We start from the raw sequence: 16,626 nt of genomic DNA, 5'->3' as shown, positions 1-16,626 counted from the left end.
TGGCTAGCATATAAATCTGTCATATTAATAATACATATTATACACACCATATATTATATTCATATGCATTAAGCACCAATAACTTTAAGCACAAGTATTATAACAGTGATACAGCCTAAACTGGCCTTGCTCATAATCCTATTCACTTATGCCAAGTATCCCAGAACACCTGCATTTGCTGAAGCGAGCATTTGGCACAAGCAGATGGGAAACTTGCCAAAATCAGGATACATTCATTTTATGTCCTTTGGAAGAGCCCTTAAGGCTGAGTGCCTGGAATATTTGTATCTAAAACAAAGATAATGAAGGAACGGAACCAGGTAGGGACCTGGGACAAACTGATGGGTTGGATTTGAGCACTGTGTAAAGAGATGTGTAACGTGTGAGATTATATACATAATCCCAGCTGAAATGTGTAACCTGGGGGGGGGGCACAACTTCTGCGCAAAGTGAATGTAACATCACTGCACGGGGCAGGTCTTTGGAGACTGGTATCACATAGAATCTTCTTCCTGTACCGTATTCATAAAACGAACAGACCCTGGGTATCTGGTCTCTTAAGTCTATTCCATAATGAACCAAAGTGTGGTCGAACCACAGATTCTGTAATATATCTACAGGGAAAATGAACACAACAGTTGCTGATGGAAAGAAGGGGGAAGGAGCATGATTCACCATCAGGACTGCCACCCCTGCCGTTTCCTGGGACCCTGGGTTTTACAGTCACTCTTTCAGGCCTTGGACACCCTGACTCTGACAGATGTCTTGACCAGACTGCGCCAGAAAGAGAGAGCCAGAGGACAGCCCCACCTCCACCAGCTTTGGCTGTATCCCAAACACCCGCTGGGACAGGAGGCTTTGTAACATCCCACCTCCTTCAGGGGTCCCTTTTCTTCCCCACTTTCTTTCTTTTCTTCTCTATCCCTCCCCTTTTTTCCTCCTGTCTAATAAGAGTCTGGCTGAGCCGGTCAAGCCAGTATATTTTGAATACCGCTGTGAGCCTGTGAGCAGCGAGGCAGATGAAAGCAATGTCCTAAACAGCCCGATGCTGGTACGAGTTCGCCAGGTCTGGGACTGGCGGATAGGCTCAATCGCCATGCCTGTGCTTTTCCGCAGTGAGAGTCCAGGTAAACCAGACGCAGACGCTGCATTTTCCATCTTGGCTGCTCTTTCCTCTCCCTCTTCTGCTTTTTCTCATTTTCTCTCTTATGAAATGGGACAAGAGCTCCAGCCCAGCTCAGCTAACGTCTCGTTTCCCCCAGCAGGGCATTTATGACCATCTTTGGTACAGCTAAGGGCTGTTTTCCTTCTAAACACTCTCAGCAGCGAAAGGGAAAGAGAACGAGGATGTTAAAACAAAAACCTTATTCAAAACTTTACATTTCAAACGCTTTCATTGGTTTTCCTTCTTCTCTGTACCTTTAACAAAGGGTTTAAATGATTTTTAATGGCATGTTTGCTTTGGTATTTAGCAGGCAGACGTCTCTGTATACCATGCCCTGACCTTCATTTAGCACTGTTTCATGCTGGACAGTGACTGGATCATGTTAACACCTCTCAATCTTTGGGCCCTCTACTCATTTCATTTCAATGAAGACAACCATGCTCCTTGCGATTTTCCTGACATGAGATATATTATTGCCCTCCTGTGGCAGGGGATATCCAATGGACCTATATCACTTCTTGTTGGCCCATACTCCCAGCTGATGGAAACTGGCAGAGCTCCAGCCAAGGCAATAGAGCTTGTCTACATTTTCACCGGCTAATGAAATGCTGTCTTGCGTGCTGGAGTGCCAGGAGGCAGGGGTATGTGGTAGAATTTTGGATATTTTGGGTAAGGAATGGTATCCCTAGACTCTTCTTTGTCAGAGGATGGAGATAGATGGCAGGAGAGAGATCACTTGATCATTGCCTGTTAGGTTCACTCCCTCTGGAGCACCTGGCACTGACCACTGTTGGTAGACAAGCTACTGGGCTAGATGGACCTTTGGTCTGACCCGGGACGGCAGTTCTTATGTTCTTAGAAGGATTGGCGTTGCTGTGTTGTATAGCCCCCTTACTGAGTCACTGTCTGACACAATCACACACATTCTCAGCTGTCATTGCCCCCTGAAACATGTGGGCCTTGTAATTTGTGACTGGACTGGTCATTTCCATTTCTCCAAGGCTGAGATAGCCCCAGACTGTTGATTAGTACAAGCATGGATGTTCAAGCCAGACAGTAGGAAAGTGATGGCAAAGGCAGGGGATAGGACATGGCTGAGAAATCCTTTCCATGCACTGGGCTCCTCTTTCCACCTTCTCCTGGTCTCCCCCAGCAGCCAGTTCTGCTGCCAGATAATTAATCACTTTGTTACCGGATTATAAAATACGTTGTGGTGCATTCATCAACCAATCCCGTTTTAGTCACATGTCCCCAGTAATAAAGGCACCAAATGAGATACACACAGATATTCCAATGATGCTTTGCGCTTCGTGGAGTTTATCAATGAATCGCAGAATAAGCGATTTTCCCCTGTGTCCTCCTCATTAATCCTTTCCCTTTCTGTCTAGTCCTGGTTTGCTGCCTCCCTATCCATGTTTCTGTCTCCATCCCTGCTCCATCCCCTCTCCCTGAGCCTCGCTCTGTCAGTCAAGCTCCCCCCCCATACAGGAGACTCAAGCCCATGTCTTAAACCCTTGGAGCTGGCTGAGTGAGTGCTGAGAGCTGTGTGTCCCACCGGGCCCACGACCCCTTGGGAGCCAGCCAGCCCCCACAGACAGGGTTGTGCCCAGGGGAGAGCGAGGCAGGGGGCCCCTGAACAGACCCCAGGCCAGGGCCTGGTGGCAGGATGAAGCCATCAGAAGGGCCCAGACACAGCCAGCCTCTTGCTCTGAGGACATGTGGAGAGCCCTGAGGGAGGGAGCCAGCCAGTGGGGTGGGTCCCCAAGGGCCCTCCTGGTGGGCTGTATGATGTTTGCATACGGATAGGGTGGCGGGGCAAGAGGAATGAGCTGGATCTGGTTCGGGAAGGTGGGAATGTTCCCATTCTCCTTGCCAGGCCCTCCCTCACAAAGGGGACCTCTGAGGCTGGGGAGAGCTGGGGCAGGGGAGAAAAGATCCAGGACGGGCTGCTGTAGCTCCTGGTCTCCGTGCCATTGGCGTCATGAGCCTTTGCCTGTTTACGCCAGCAAGGATCCTGCCTCTGCTCTCAGTGGCCAGTGTAAATCCAGGGCCTCCCTGCTGGCTTCAGAGCAGTTACTCTGGATTCCGTCTGGTGTAACCAAGAGCAGGATTCTGCCCCCTGGGCCAGGCTATCCCCCACTCAGCCCTGCTCTACACCAGCGACAGTGGGAGCAGATCCAGGTCCCCGCCCACACGGCCTCATTATATGAGGCCTCTGGTTTTATACCCGGGTCAGAATTGCAGGGATCTGGGGCCCTCTGACAATTCCCAGGCACCTCGCCACCAACTGCCCTGGGTGTGAAGTGCTCCTGGCTGTGCTGGCTGCTGTCAGCTACCTGACCCCACCAGCCTCTAGCAGCACAAGCACTGCCAGCCAGGCCGCTGCAGGCCCCACTATCTCTGGACAGGTTAGCATTAGGCACAATGATCCCTGAGCGCTGCAAGCATCCCCCTGCAGTGCCATCTGTGATCTTTGGTACTCCCTTGGGCAGGTCGCCCCTGCCACTGGTGGGCAACCATGGCTCCACTGCTGGGGTATCTGTCGACCCACAGCACAGACATTTACCACTTGAGCCAATGGAGTGACTGGTTGCAGTAGAAGACTGTTATCTTCCATGAGGACCTGGTGCTAGAGGGCGACAGAGACACCCACTTTGCCAATAGGTTTCACAGCTATTTGCTGAGGGCTGAGGGATGGTGCCACTCAGGACTCCTGGGTTCAGTTACAGGTTCTGTAAGGGAGTGTGTGACCTTTCTTCTCCTGCCACACAGCCTGTCCCTAAAACCTTCTCCTCCGATCCCTGTCTCCTCAACTTCTGCTCCCCTCCCCTCCCACCTATGGCATCTCACAGCAGGCCACTGAACTCTGGCAGAGGGGAGCTGGGCTTGTTCAATGACTGACGGGACCAGACATTACAGCCTTCCTGCCCCTGCCCCAGAGCCGCCTCCCAAATCTGAGATTTCTTTCCCTTCCTCTGCCAGAGCAGCCTCTGGCAACAGCAGATGCACAGATGTCTAAATATTGTTATTTAGCATCTGCCAGCATCCCCGCCTAGTGACATAATGCACAATGCATTTTCTTCCTGTAGGGAGACATTTGGTCATATATAACACTTGACTTCTGTGTTTGTAAAAGTACCACAGAATATTTAGACAATATTGTCAATATGAGCTCTTGCCACTCCCAGCTTTGACAACATATCTCAATCCAGACCTGCAACATCTTGTCCTATTGCAATCTGTGGCCTCCCCACGCAGACTGGTCAATACACCATGAATATGGCATGCTGCCCCCTCCACGCAGACCAGTCAATACACCATGACCATGGCCTGCTGCGCTGCCACCTTGGAATAGGAGCCCCCAGCTGCTTCAATGCACTGCTGTCCTAGGCTGACTATCACCTGCCAGCCCAATTCCATCCCCCACCCCCAACTCTGCCAATGCCCCCTACTCCTGAGCTACAGCCTCTGCCCTGCTACTGTAACCAGGGTCCCCACAAACCTTGGCCTGTGCACTCTGACCCTGCTGAGCTAGGCTCCCTGCTAGCCCAGAGATGGGGGGGAACATGCACTTCTAGTGCATCTCTGATCCCTACAGCCCCCGAACCTCAGTTAGCCAGACTCCAACATCTGCCAGCATCCCCACCTAGTGACATCTGCCCCTTAGCAACTGTATGATTGCCCCTTTCTATTTGCCTTTTGTAACTCAGCCCCAGTAGGTCAGGCTAATGGTCATGAGACCCCCTTACTTGTTTATTTAATTCAGTGATGCTGGTGAACGCCTTTCAGAGCCTGGGATAAAGGGCTATCGATATCTGAGCTCTGGCGCTGGCAGCTCTCGGCCTCCAGATCAAGGATCAGCAACCTTTCAGAAGCGGTGTGCCGAGTCTTCATTTATTCACTCTAATTTAAGGTTTTGCATGCCAGTAATACATTTTAACCTTTTTAGAAGATCTCTTTTTATAAGTCTATAATATATAACTAAATGATTGTTGTATGTAAAGTAAATAAGGTTTTCAAAATGTTTAAGAAGATTTATTTAAAATTAAATTAAAATGCAGAGCCCCCCGGACCGGTGGCCAGGACCTGGGCAATGCGAGTGCCACTGAAATTCAGCTCGTGTGCTACCTTCGGCACCCATGCCATAGGTTGACTACCCCAGATCTAGTCCAACCCCCTGCTCAAAGCAGGACCAATCCCCAACTAAATCATTCCAGCCAGGGCTTTGTCAAGCCTGACCTTAAAAACCTCTAAGGATGGAGATTCCACCACCTCCCTAGGGAACCCATTCCAGTGCTTCACCATCCTCCTAGTGAAATAGTGTTTCTTAATATCCAGCCTAGGATAGGCTCAGTACAGGGGGAAATGGGTGAAATTCTCCAGCTTGTTTTGTACAGGAGGTCAGACTAGATGATCATATGGTCCCTTCTGTCCTTAAAATGTGTGAAATTATTCAATGATCCCTACCTGCACCACTAACTCTAGTCCTGCTCCTAATGTGCCACAGGCTGGAAATTGGCCCTTAAGTCCTTTAATGTCAATTGCTGTTCAATGGGCATGTTGCCACCTGATTGCTACAGTATCTGGAGAAACCTTCTCATCAGGCTGAGATTCCCCCTGAAATGGGTTGGTTTAAGGGGGCTGCTCAACTGCATCCCAAGCCCAGCTTTTGGGATGCATGATGAGCATGGAGCAGCTTGTGGGGAAAGGATGGCAAAGGGGAAAGGCACTGGGGTGTGACTCAAGAGGTCTGATCCCACTCCCAGCTCAGCCAGAGCCTTCCTGCCTGACCTTGGACTAGTCCCCCAGTGTATCTGGTGCTGCAGTTCCCCCGACGGGAAAGGAGGACAGCACTGCCCTATCTGCACAGGGTGCGGAGCGGACAAGCCCATCCAGGACTGGGGCACTCTGTTGTTACCGTGATGAGGGCCACTCTGACACCGGCATAGCAAAGTACACTGAGCCCAGCCAACCCCACCATCCCATCTGCATGAGATGGGCCTGATCTGGTCTCCTTTCCAGGGCACGCTGGCCGGTGTCACTGGCTGGGTTTGAGAGAGACTCAGCGCAGGACTTCAGCAAGCACAGGGGCAGGGAATCATGTGTCATCCTGTGTGGTTTGCAAGTGACTAAATTTGAACTTAAAATCCGCAGCCTGTCCCTCCCCCATGAGAATGTGCAGGGCTGGCTCCTTATCTGTAAATCAGCAAGAGACTTTCCAGCCCCTATTCTGTCCCCTCTGGCCACCGGTACATGCGTGGGGGAGACGTAGATTCCATTCCTTCATTAGCATTTATTAATAACTTTTCCTCTCCATCCCCTTCCCCACCTCCACACACACTCCAACACAGCCATGGAAATCCCTGCCGAGGGCTATAAAATACAGAGGCAGGCGAGGGGAAAGCCAGACCATTCTCGGCCACCCCACTGTGGAGCAGCCTGCCTCTGCTGGAGCCGGAGCCAAGAGAACCTGCCTGGAAATGAAGGTCACCTCCTTAGCCCTGGCAATGCTGCTTCTTGCTGCTCTCTGGACTGAAGCCCACTGCGATTCCTGTAAGTACCGGGTCTGCTCCTTTCCTTACCCTGCCTTGTCAAGCTCCTCCGGCCCAGGCATTTCCAGCACCCAGTGTTAGGGCCCTGCAGCTTTGGAAGGGAAGTGGGTGAAGCAGAGGAAGGAGGGGGTGTGGGTGGGCCCTGCACTGGGACTCAGGAGATCTGGGTACAAGTCCTGTCTCCGTCACTGAGGCTGATTTCCAAAGCTGCCTGAGGGGTTTGGCTGCCCAGGTCCCACTGAAATGCACCAAAATCCCCTAAGAAGCTTTGGAAATCTGAGCCGGACTCATCCTGGGCCTCAGGTTCCATCTGTAAAATGGGGATAAGGCTTTGTGATCTGGAGGTCGAGAGCTGCCAGTGCCAGAGCTCAGATATCGATAGCCCTTTGTCCCAGGCTCTGAAAGGCATTCACCAGCATCACTGAATTAACCTCATCAGCCCCCGGTGCTGCTGGCAGGGAAACTGAGGCACAGAGTGGCAAAGTGACAACCCAACTCACTCAGTGGCATGATGGAGACTAGTCCATTTCTTGTGTCAGTGGAGGGCAGATCCCCTTCCCTGCACAACAACAATTAACCCAATTGTGGAGGGGACAGCGAAGCATCCAAGAATTCCCTCCTGCTCCCAGAAAGGAGGTTTGGCTGCTAATGAGCACAGAACTAGTCAGTGTAAGAAATCCTCTCCAGTTGGCTCTTCCTTGTTACTGAGGGAAGGAGGACTTTTCCCTCTTTTTCTCTTCTTTTTCCCAGTCATCAGCCAGAGCAACACATGCTGCATGAAAGATAATTTTGTTCCTAGAAGAATTTCTCCAAAACACATCAAAAGTTGCAGACCCACAGGTCCTAACTGCTCCCGCCAGGCCATGATGTGAGTATCCCTGGGCGTCACACAGATGGGGTTGATGTGCCTGTTTCATCTTGTGTCCATAGTGCTGCCAAATGCAGCCAAACAAAAAGCCACCAATGCTTTTTTACCTTTTCTATGCAAACGCAGTAATTTGCTCTCCCACTCCGTGGTCTTTACCACTTCAGCTACTTTGTAGCCGAGATTCAGCATCAGCTGTTATAACAACGTCCGTCCTCTAATGCTGAAATTTCAGTACTAAATATTCTGCGGTACTTTTACAAACACGGAGTCAAGTGTTGTATATGACCAAACGTCTCCCTACAGGGACAAAGTGCATTGTGGGAGGGGATATCTTTGTATTTTGATGGTACCCCTGAACTGCCTGTGTTGCAAATGATGACATAAACAAACAAGGGGGTCTCATGGCCGTTAGCCTGACCCAGTGGGGCTGAGTTACAAAAGGCAAATAGAAAGGGGCAATCATACAGTTGCTAAGGGGCAGATGTCACTAGGCGGGGATGCTGGCAGATGTTGGGGTCTGGCTAACTGAGGTTCGGGGGCTGTAGGGATCAGAGATGCACTAGAAGTGCATGTTCCCCCCCACCTCTGGGCTAGCAGGGAGCCTAGCTCAGCAGGGTCAGAGTGCACAGGCCAAGGTTTGTGGGGACTCTGGTTACAGTAGCAGGGCGGGGGCTGTAGCTCAGAAGTAGGGGGCATTGGCAGAGCTGGGGGTGGGGGATGGAATTGGGCTGGCAGGTGATAGTCAGCCTAGGACAGCAGTGCATTGAAGCAGCTGGGGGCTCCTATTCCAAGGTGGCAGCGCAGCAGGCCATGGTCATGGTGTATTGACCAGTCTGCGTGGGGAGGCCACAGATTGCAATAGGACAAGATGTTGCAGGCCTGGATTGAGATGTGTTGTCACAGCTGGGAGTGGCAAGAGCTCACAGCAGCAGCCTCACAGCACCATGCCTGGGCCCAGGCAGCTCTGTCAGCCTCCTACATTCAAGAGAACTGATTTCACTGCAGAACCAGACTGTTTCAGGGACAAGCACCTTCGTTCCCAGTGCTCCCACAGTCACTGCCCTGCTGCGTGAGCTGTGATCAGTCTGGGTGTCACTTTGCATTTGCTAAGGGAACCAGGCTCATCTCTCTCTCTCTCTGTCTCTCTCCACAGAGTGACGCTCACACAGGGCAAGGAAGTCTGTGTTGATCCCAGTAAGATACGGTTGGCCACATGTAAAGGAAAGCAAAGAAAATCACTTAAAGACACCCAGCCTGCACAGCTGAGACAGCAGCAGGTGGACACGAACTCAGTGTAATACCCCACGTTATTTATATGGACTGATGTTTCTCAGTGCATGGTTTTGAGAGGCAATTTTTCTGGCCCTGTTTTCTGGCCCTCCCATTCCCTCCATCCCTTCTGTGTCCTTTGTCCCCCAGTGACTGTGTGATGGGGAAGCGACCCCCTGCCAACACCACTGTCATTCTTTACAGATACAATAAAGTCCAGTGTTTTCTAACATGACTCAGTGCTTCTGCTTCTGTGAGTAGGAAATCCTCCCGCCCCATTTCCTGGTCAAGGATGGGCCATGTCAGTATGTTGTCACTATGGAGACCCACAGATGGGCCATGGTGTCATTATGGGCCAGGTGACTTTGGTGTCACAGTGGAGACCCAAGGATGGGCCATGCCACCATGGTGTGTCTACAGAAAGAATCCCCCTCACTTACATTTGGCTGAAGATGGAATCGGATCCCAGTCATAGACGTGATGTGGGGTTCGTTCTCCCTTCCCAGCTCTGAGCCCAGGACCCAGCCTTCCTGCTGTTGCCAGAGGCTGCTCTGGCAGAGGAAGGGAAAGAAATCTCAGATTTGGGAGGCAGCTCTGGGGCAGGGTCAGGAAGGCTGTAATGTCTGGTCCTGTCAGTCATTGAACAAGCCCAGCTCCCCTCTGCCAGAGTTCGGTGGCCTGCTGTGAGATGCCATAGGTGGGAGGGGAGGGGAGCAGAAGCTGGGGAGACAGGGATTGGAGGAGAAGGTTTCAGGGACAGGCTGTGTGGCAGGAGAAGAAAGGTCACACACTCCCTTACAGAACCTATAACTGAACCCAGGAGTCTTAAGTGGCACCATCCCTCTGCCCTCAGCAAATAGCTTTGAAACCCACTGGCAAAGTGGGTGTCTCTGTCCCCCTCTAGCAGCAGGTCCTCATGAATGATAACAGTCTTCTGCTGCAACCAGTCACTCCATTGGCTCAAGTGGTAGACACCCCAGCAGTGGAGCCATGGTGGCACATATGTTCTTATGTTATGTTCTTATGTTAAGAGGAGAAGTAGAGTACAGGATCTTGTCCAAGGGGTGAATATAGCCGGACTGCTCGGTAATGGCTACCATAATGTAATTCAATTTAACATGCTTGTAGAGGGGAAAATACCAAAGAAACCCTCCACTCCTTCATTAGAGGAATGAAGTTCTGGAACAGCCTTCCAAGGGGAGTAGTGGGGGCAAAAGACATATCTGGCTTTAAGATTAAGCTTGATAAGTTTATGGAAGGGATGGTTGATGGGATAGCCTAATTTTGGCAATTGATCTTTGATTATCACCAGATAAGTATGCCCGGTGGTTGGTGATGGGATATTGGATGGGATGGGATCTGAGTTACTGCAGAGAATTCTTTCCTGAGGGCTGGCTGGTGAGTCTTGCCCACATGCTCAGAGTTTAGCTGATCGCCATATTTGGGGTCGGGAAGGAATTTTCCTCCAGGGCAGATTGGCAGAAGCCCTGGAGGTTTTTCGCCTTCCCCTGCACTGTGGGGCATGGGTCACTTGCTGGTGGATTCTCTGCAGCTTGAGGTCTTCAGACCACAATTTGAAGACTTCAATAACTCAGGCATAGGTTAGGGGTTTGTTATAGAAGTGGATGGGTAGGGTTCTGTGGCCTGCTTTGTGGAGGGGGTCGGACTAGATGATCACATTGGTCCCTTCTGACCCTAGAATCTATGAATCAGTAGCATTTAACTTAAAAAAGGAGAACTACACAAAAATGAGGAGGCTAGTTAAGTGGAAACTAAAAGGAACAGTCACCAGAGTGAAATGCCTGCAAACTGCATTGCAACTATTTAAAAACAGCTCAAACTAAATATATACCTCCAAAAAACAGTAAACAGGACCAAAAAATTATCACCATGGCTAAACCACAGAATAAAAGAGGTAGTTAAAGGCAAAAAGATATCTTCTAAAAATTGGAAGACAAATCCTAATGAGGAAATTAGAAAGGAGCAAAAAATCTGACAAATCAAGTCAGGCTGAAAAGGAATTTGAAAAGCAATTAGCAAGATACAAAAACTTACAGCAAATGTTTTTAAGTACATCAGAAGCAGGAAGTCTGTCAGTCAGTAGGACCACTGGACTACTGAGGTGCTAACAGAGAACTCAAAGAAGAAAAGGCTGTTGTGGAAAAAACTAAACGAATTCTTTGCACTGGTCTTCACTGCAGAGGCTGAGATGGAGATTTCCACATCTGAGCCATTCTTTTCAGATGACAAATTGACTGAGGTGTCATTAGAGGAGGTTTTGGAACAAATTGATAAATTAAACAGCAATGGGTCACTAGGTCCAGATAGTGTTCACACATGAAGTCTTAAGGAACTCAAATGTGAAACTGAAAAATTGCTAACTGGTATGTTATCTATTGCTTAAATCAGCCTCTGTTCTGGATGACTGGAGGATAGCTAATGTTACCCTGATTTTTGAAAAAGACTCCAGAGGCAATCCTGGCAATTACTGGCCAGTAAGCCTAACTTCAGTGCCAGTAAAATTTGTTGAAACTATAATAAAGCCCAGAAGTATCCGACACATAGATGAACACGATACGTTGGGGAAGAGTCAACATGGCTTTTGTAAAGGGAAATCATGCTTCACCAATCTACTAGAATTCTTTGAGGGGGTCAAAAAGCAGGTGGACAAGAGTGATCCAGTTGATGTAATGTACTTAGACTTTCAGAAAGCCTTTGACAAGGTCCAACACGAAAGGTTCTTAAGCAAAGTAAGCTGTCATGGGATACAAGGGAAGGTCCTTTCATGGATCAGTAACTATAGTTAAAAGACAGGAAACAAATGGTAGGAATAAATGGTCAGTTTTCACAGTGGAGACAGGTTAATACCAGGGTCTGTACTGAGGTCTGTGCTGTTCAACATATTCATAAATGAGCTGGAGAAAGGCGCAAACAGACAGGTGGCAAAGCTTACTGATAATTAAAATTTACTCACGATAGTTAGGTCCAAAGCTGTTACAAACAGATACAAAGAGAACTCGCAAAAGTGGGTGATTGGACAACAAAATGGCAGATGAAATTCAATGTTAATAAATGCAAAGTAATGCACAGTGGAAAACACAATCCCAACTACACATATAAAATGATAGGTTCTAAATGAGCTGTTACCACTCAAGAAAATTCTTGGAATCATTGTGGCTAGTTCTCTGAAAACATCCTCTCACTGTGCAGCAGCAGCAAAAAAGCAAACAGAACAATAGGAACCATTAGGAAAAGGGATAGATAATATGATAGAAAATATCATAATACCTTGTGCTAGACCCAGGCCAGTGGGGAACAGCAGAGTAGTCAAAGGGAGATATACTGGCCACTGGATACGCAGTTTTCTGTTCCCTGAGTGACCAGAGCAGAGACTGCTCCAGGCTAATGAGAACACCTGACTCCAATTAACCTGCTGAGAATCAGATGAGGCTGTTAAGCACCTGACTCTAATTAAGGCCCCTTTGTTGCTATAAAAGGGCTCACTCCAGTCAGACCAGAGGGAGCCAAAGGAGAGAAAGTGCGTGTGAGGAAATGGGAGCAAGAGGCATGCAAGAAGCTGAGAGTGAGTATGCACACTGCTGGAGGACTGAGAAGTATAAGCGTTATCAGACATCAGGAGGAAGATCCGGTGGTGAGGACAAAGAAGGTGTTTGGAGGAAGCCATGGGGAAGTAGCCCAGGGAGTTGTAGCTGTCATGCAGCTGTTACAAGGAGCACTATAGACAGCTGCAATCCACAGGGCCCTGGGCTGGAACCTGGAGTAGAGGGTAGGCCTGAGTTCCTCCCAAATCTCCCAACTCCTGATCAAACACAGGAGGAACTGACCTGGACTGTGGCTTCTACCAGAGGGGAAATTCTCTGGGCTGTTTCCCGACCCACAGGGTGAATCTGTGAGGCGAGCAAATCTTCCAGTAAGCGCAGGACCCACCAAGGTAGAGGAGGAACTTTGTCACAGCCTCTATATAAATCCATGGTTTGCCCACACCTTGAACACTGCGTACAGATCTGGTTGCCTCATCTCAAAAAAGATATATTAGATTTGGAAAAGGTACAGAGAAGGGAAAGAAAAATTAAGGGTATGGAACAGATTTCAGATGAGGAGAGATTAAAAAGACTGGGGCTATTGAGTGTGGAAAAGAGATGACTAAGAGATAACTAGAGGTCTATAAAATGACAAATAGTGCGGAGAAAGTGAGTAAGGAAACGTTATTTACCCTTTCACGTAACACGAACCAGGGCGTCACCCAATGAAATTAATAGGCAGCAGGTTTAAAACAAATATAAATAATTATCGCTCCATAATTGCCTGTTTTGTTCATTCCTTCTGAAGCATTTGGCACTGGCCGCTGTCAGAAGACACTAGGACACTGGGCTAGATGGATCTTTGATCTGACCGTTCTTAAGTGCTTATGACCTGCCTGAGTTTGGGGTTTGCAGACGAAATACAAAATGAGGCAAGTTTCATGAGTTTTATCATGAGCGTCTCATACAACTTCCTAGTAGGAAAATTTCCATTTTCACCCTCCAGTGTTGTCTTTCCTAGTCTCATTTGGGTTGGAAGGGGCCATTTGGGGGTCATTGAGTCCTTCCCCCATTTCTTACTGATGTTTAGTTGGCGCCTGATCACATGATTAGGGAAGTGTTATTTACCCATTTAAGTAACACAAAAAATAGGGTAACCAGGGCCAGCTTTAGGCCAATTTGCCCAATTCCCTGGAATTGGGCCCCGTGCTGGCGCCTTTTTAATTTTTACTCACCCGGCAGTGCTCAGGGGAGTCTTTGGCGGCATTTTGGCAGCGGGCCCTTCACTCACTCCAGGTCTTTGGCGGCATTTCGGCGGTGGGTCCTTGAGTGCCGCCGAAAACCCGGAGCGAGTGAAGGACCCGCTGCCGACGTGCCACCGAAGACCCGGAGCACCGCCGGGTGAGTATGAATCGGGCCCCGCACTTGCTAAAGCCGGCCTGAGGGTAACCCAATGAAATTAACAGGCAGCAGGTTTAAAACGAACGTAAGAAAATACTTCATACAATGCACAATTAACCTGTGGAACTCCTTGCTGGGGGATGTTGTGAAGGCCAAAACTATAAAGGGCTTCAAAAAAGTAGTAAATAAACTCCTAGATGGTAGTTCTACCAACGGCTATTAGCCAGGATTGTCAGGGACACAGACACATGCTGTGAGTATCCCTGAGCCTCTGACTGCCAGAAGCTGGGAGCAGACGGCAGGGGATGAATCACTCCATGATTGCCTGTTCTGTTCATTCCCTCTGGGGCACCTGGCACTGGCCACTGTTGGAAGGAAGGATACTCGGCTAGATGGACTGTTACTATGACCCAGCCAGGCCATTCTTATGTTCATTGATAAGCCTAGGGAGAAATATCCTGCTGGCCTAGGATAGGGAGATAAGGGGATCCTGGGCTACTGGGCCTTGCTGGCTAGATGGGAGGTCTTAGAAAGGCTCCGTCAATGCAGTGAACATCGTCAACAAACCCACACAGAGCAACCACCCAGCTTGACACCTAAACTCTTCACTCTCCCCAGCTATTTGGCTCACTCAGCACCAAAGCCTTAAATGTCCCTGTTTACAAGGAAGATTTTCTGGCACCAAAAGCTTTCTCCAGGGCTTCGTGCTTGCGAACTGCAGGGAAGCCATATGATCCTCCGGAGGCATCGCAGGGCCATGCCAGCCCTCCAGCTCACCCAGCCCCTGCAGAAGGAGGAGCTGCCTTCATGCTCCTTAACGCAAGGCCCGGCCAGAATGATGCTCCAGGATCCTATCCCCCCGCCCGCCCAACCTGGTTGTTCCAACCCACGGTTTCATTCTATACCCCAATAGCCTCCAGCCCTGGGGAAGCTGTGCTTGTTGCTTGCCCCAGGGACAGCTGTGCACCCAGGGAGTCTCTGGGGAGCCTTTCCCAACGCTGGGTTTCAGGGGCACGCTCTCAGACGTCTGGCTGGAAGGCTGCAGCCGCCTGGGAGCAGCTGAGAGTGCAGATCGCTGAATTACTTGGAATCATCTTTCTGTGTTTCCATGTGTCACGGAGTGTGGGGAGTCCGGCCCTGCACCCCTCTTCCTGGGACCCACAGTGACTCTCAGCCAGCCAGTAAAACAGAAGGTTTATTGGACAACAGGAACACAGGTTACAGCAGAGCTTGGAGGCACAGTCAGGACCCCTCCATCGAGTCCTTCTGGGCTTTCAGGGTGCTTGGATCCTAGCTAGGATACCCTGAATTCCGCCCACACAGCCCCAAGCCCAAACTCAAACTGCTTCCCTCCTGCCACTCCCTTCCTTTGTTCCCTTCCCGGGCAAAGGTGTTGACCTTTCCCCTCCCTTACCTAGCTCAGGTTACAGGCCCTGGCATCGTCCATCCCCTAAAGTCCTCCCCTGCTCTCCCACTCCCCACACAGACAGTCCCTACTGCATCACACCATGGAATTAAGCATTTGTGCAGGGAATCCCGGCGGATGCCAGCTTCTCATTCGGTGCACACCAGCTGCCTCGACTTCCCTCAGAGGCCACTAAACTGCCTCCAGCCAAGTCGCTGCATGTTTTGCTTTGTTCTCCAAAATCCCTGGCTTATTTCCAGAGCAGGGCTAGAGCTCGGTCGTTTACAGACACTGCTGGAAGCTGATTGAGGCAAGCTCAGGGCACTGCCCGGCGCCAGGCGCCAAGCAGCTGTAAACTGCCTGGTAAGCCTAATTCCCGATCCCAATGCAGGCCAGCCCCTTTGGACCTGCTCAGCAGATAGGTCAGCAGATAGCCGAGACTCAGCGCTGACAGAGCATCAGTGTGGTGGTGTTCTACCACGATTGCAAGGAGCAAAGCAGCGGGGGTCTAGTCGAAGCTCCCAGATTGCTCCCTGCCATAACCCGCACGGAGGCATCTCGAGACACCCCCCCGGCTGAATCACACGCCACAGGTCCAGCATTTGGTCTGTTCCTGCTGCTTCCAGGCAGTGACAAGGCAGCAGGCATGTGAGGCCCAGATACTCACATATGCAGCCTACAGTGCGGGCCGGTTGTGGCTCCGTGCCCCTGGGGCCAGTTCTGCTTTGGGGATGGTGTCTATGTGGCCAGCTATAAGCTCTGAGGGGCCAATGCTAGCCATGAGCTTCCAGCATTCAGTCTCTCCAGCCATTCCCCTTGGGACAGGGGGCAGGGTAGGAGCTCTGCGTGCACCGGGGACTCCTCTGTGATGAAGGAATCCTCGGCAGGGGGAAACCGGCAGCTTTCTGCTCACAAAGCCAGTGGAGGGGCTCAGGGCTGGGCACCATCTCAGCCAATGTGTGTCCATTCCAGTTGCAATAGTATTAACTCTTGAGTTGCTGAATTAAAACAGCATGCAAATCACACCAGCATTTCTCAGCTGTGGCTGCCCGGGGCCTGAGGAAAGAATCAGCCCCTGCCTGTGCCTTCCTGAACCACCTCTGGAGGCAGAGGGGGCACAATGCTTTATATTTATAAATGGAGATATACCTATCTCCTAGAACTGGAAGGGACCTCAAAAGGTCATTGAGTCCAGCCCCCTGCCTTCACTAGCAGGACCAAGTACTGATTTTTGCCCCAGATCCCTAAGTGGCTCCCTCAAGGGCTGAACTCACAGTCTTGGATTTAGCAGGCCAATGCTCAAACCACTGAGCTATCCCTCCCTACCCTTTCTACTGCAGGAGGAAGGTGAATTCTTGACCCACGTTTGGGGAGGGGGGGGCCTTGGGCTTCAGCCCTGTGGTGGTTGGGCAGCAGGCTCCAGC

The sequence above is a fragment of the Gopherus evgoodei genome, chromosome 17, assembly GCF_007399415.2.
Source record: "Gopherus evgoodei ecotype Sinaloan lineage chromosome 17, rGopEvg1_v1.p, whole genome shotgun sequence".
Classification (NCBI taxonomy): domain Eukaryota; kingdom Metazoa; phylum Chordata; order Testudines; family Testudinidae; genus Gopherus; species Gopherus evgoodei.
Note: the sequence above shows the minus strand (reverse complement) of the source record.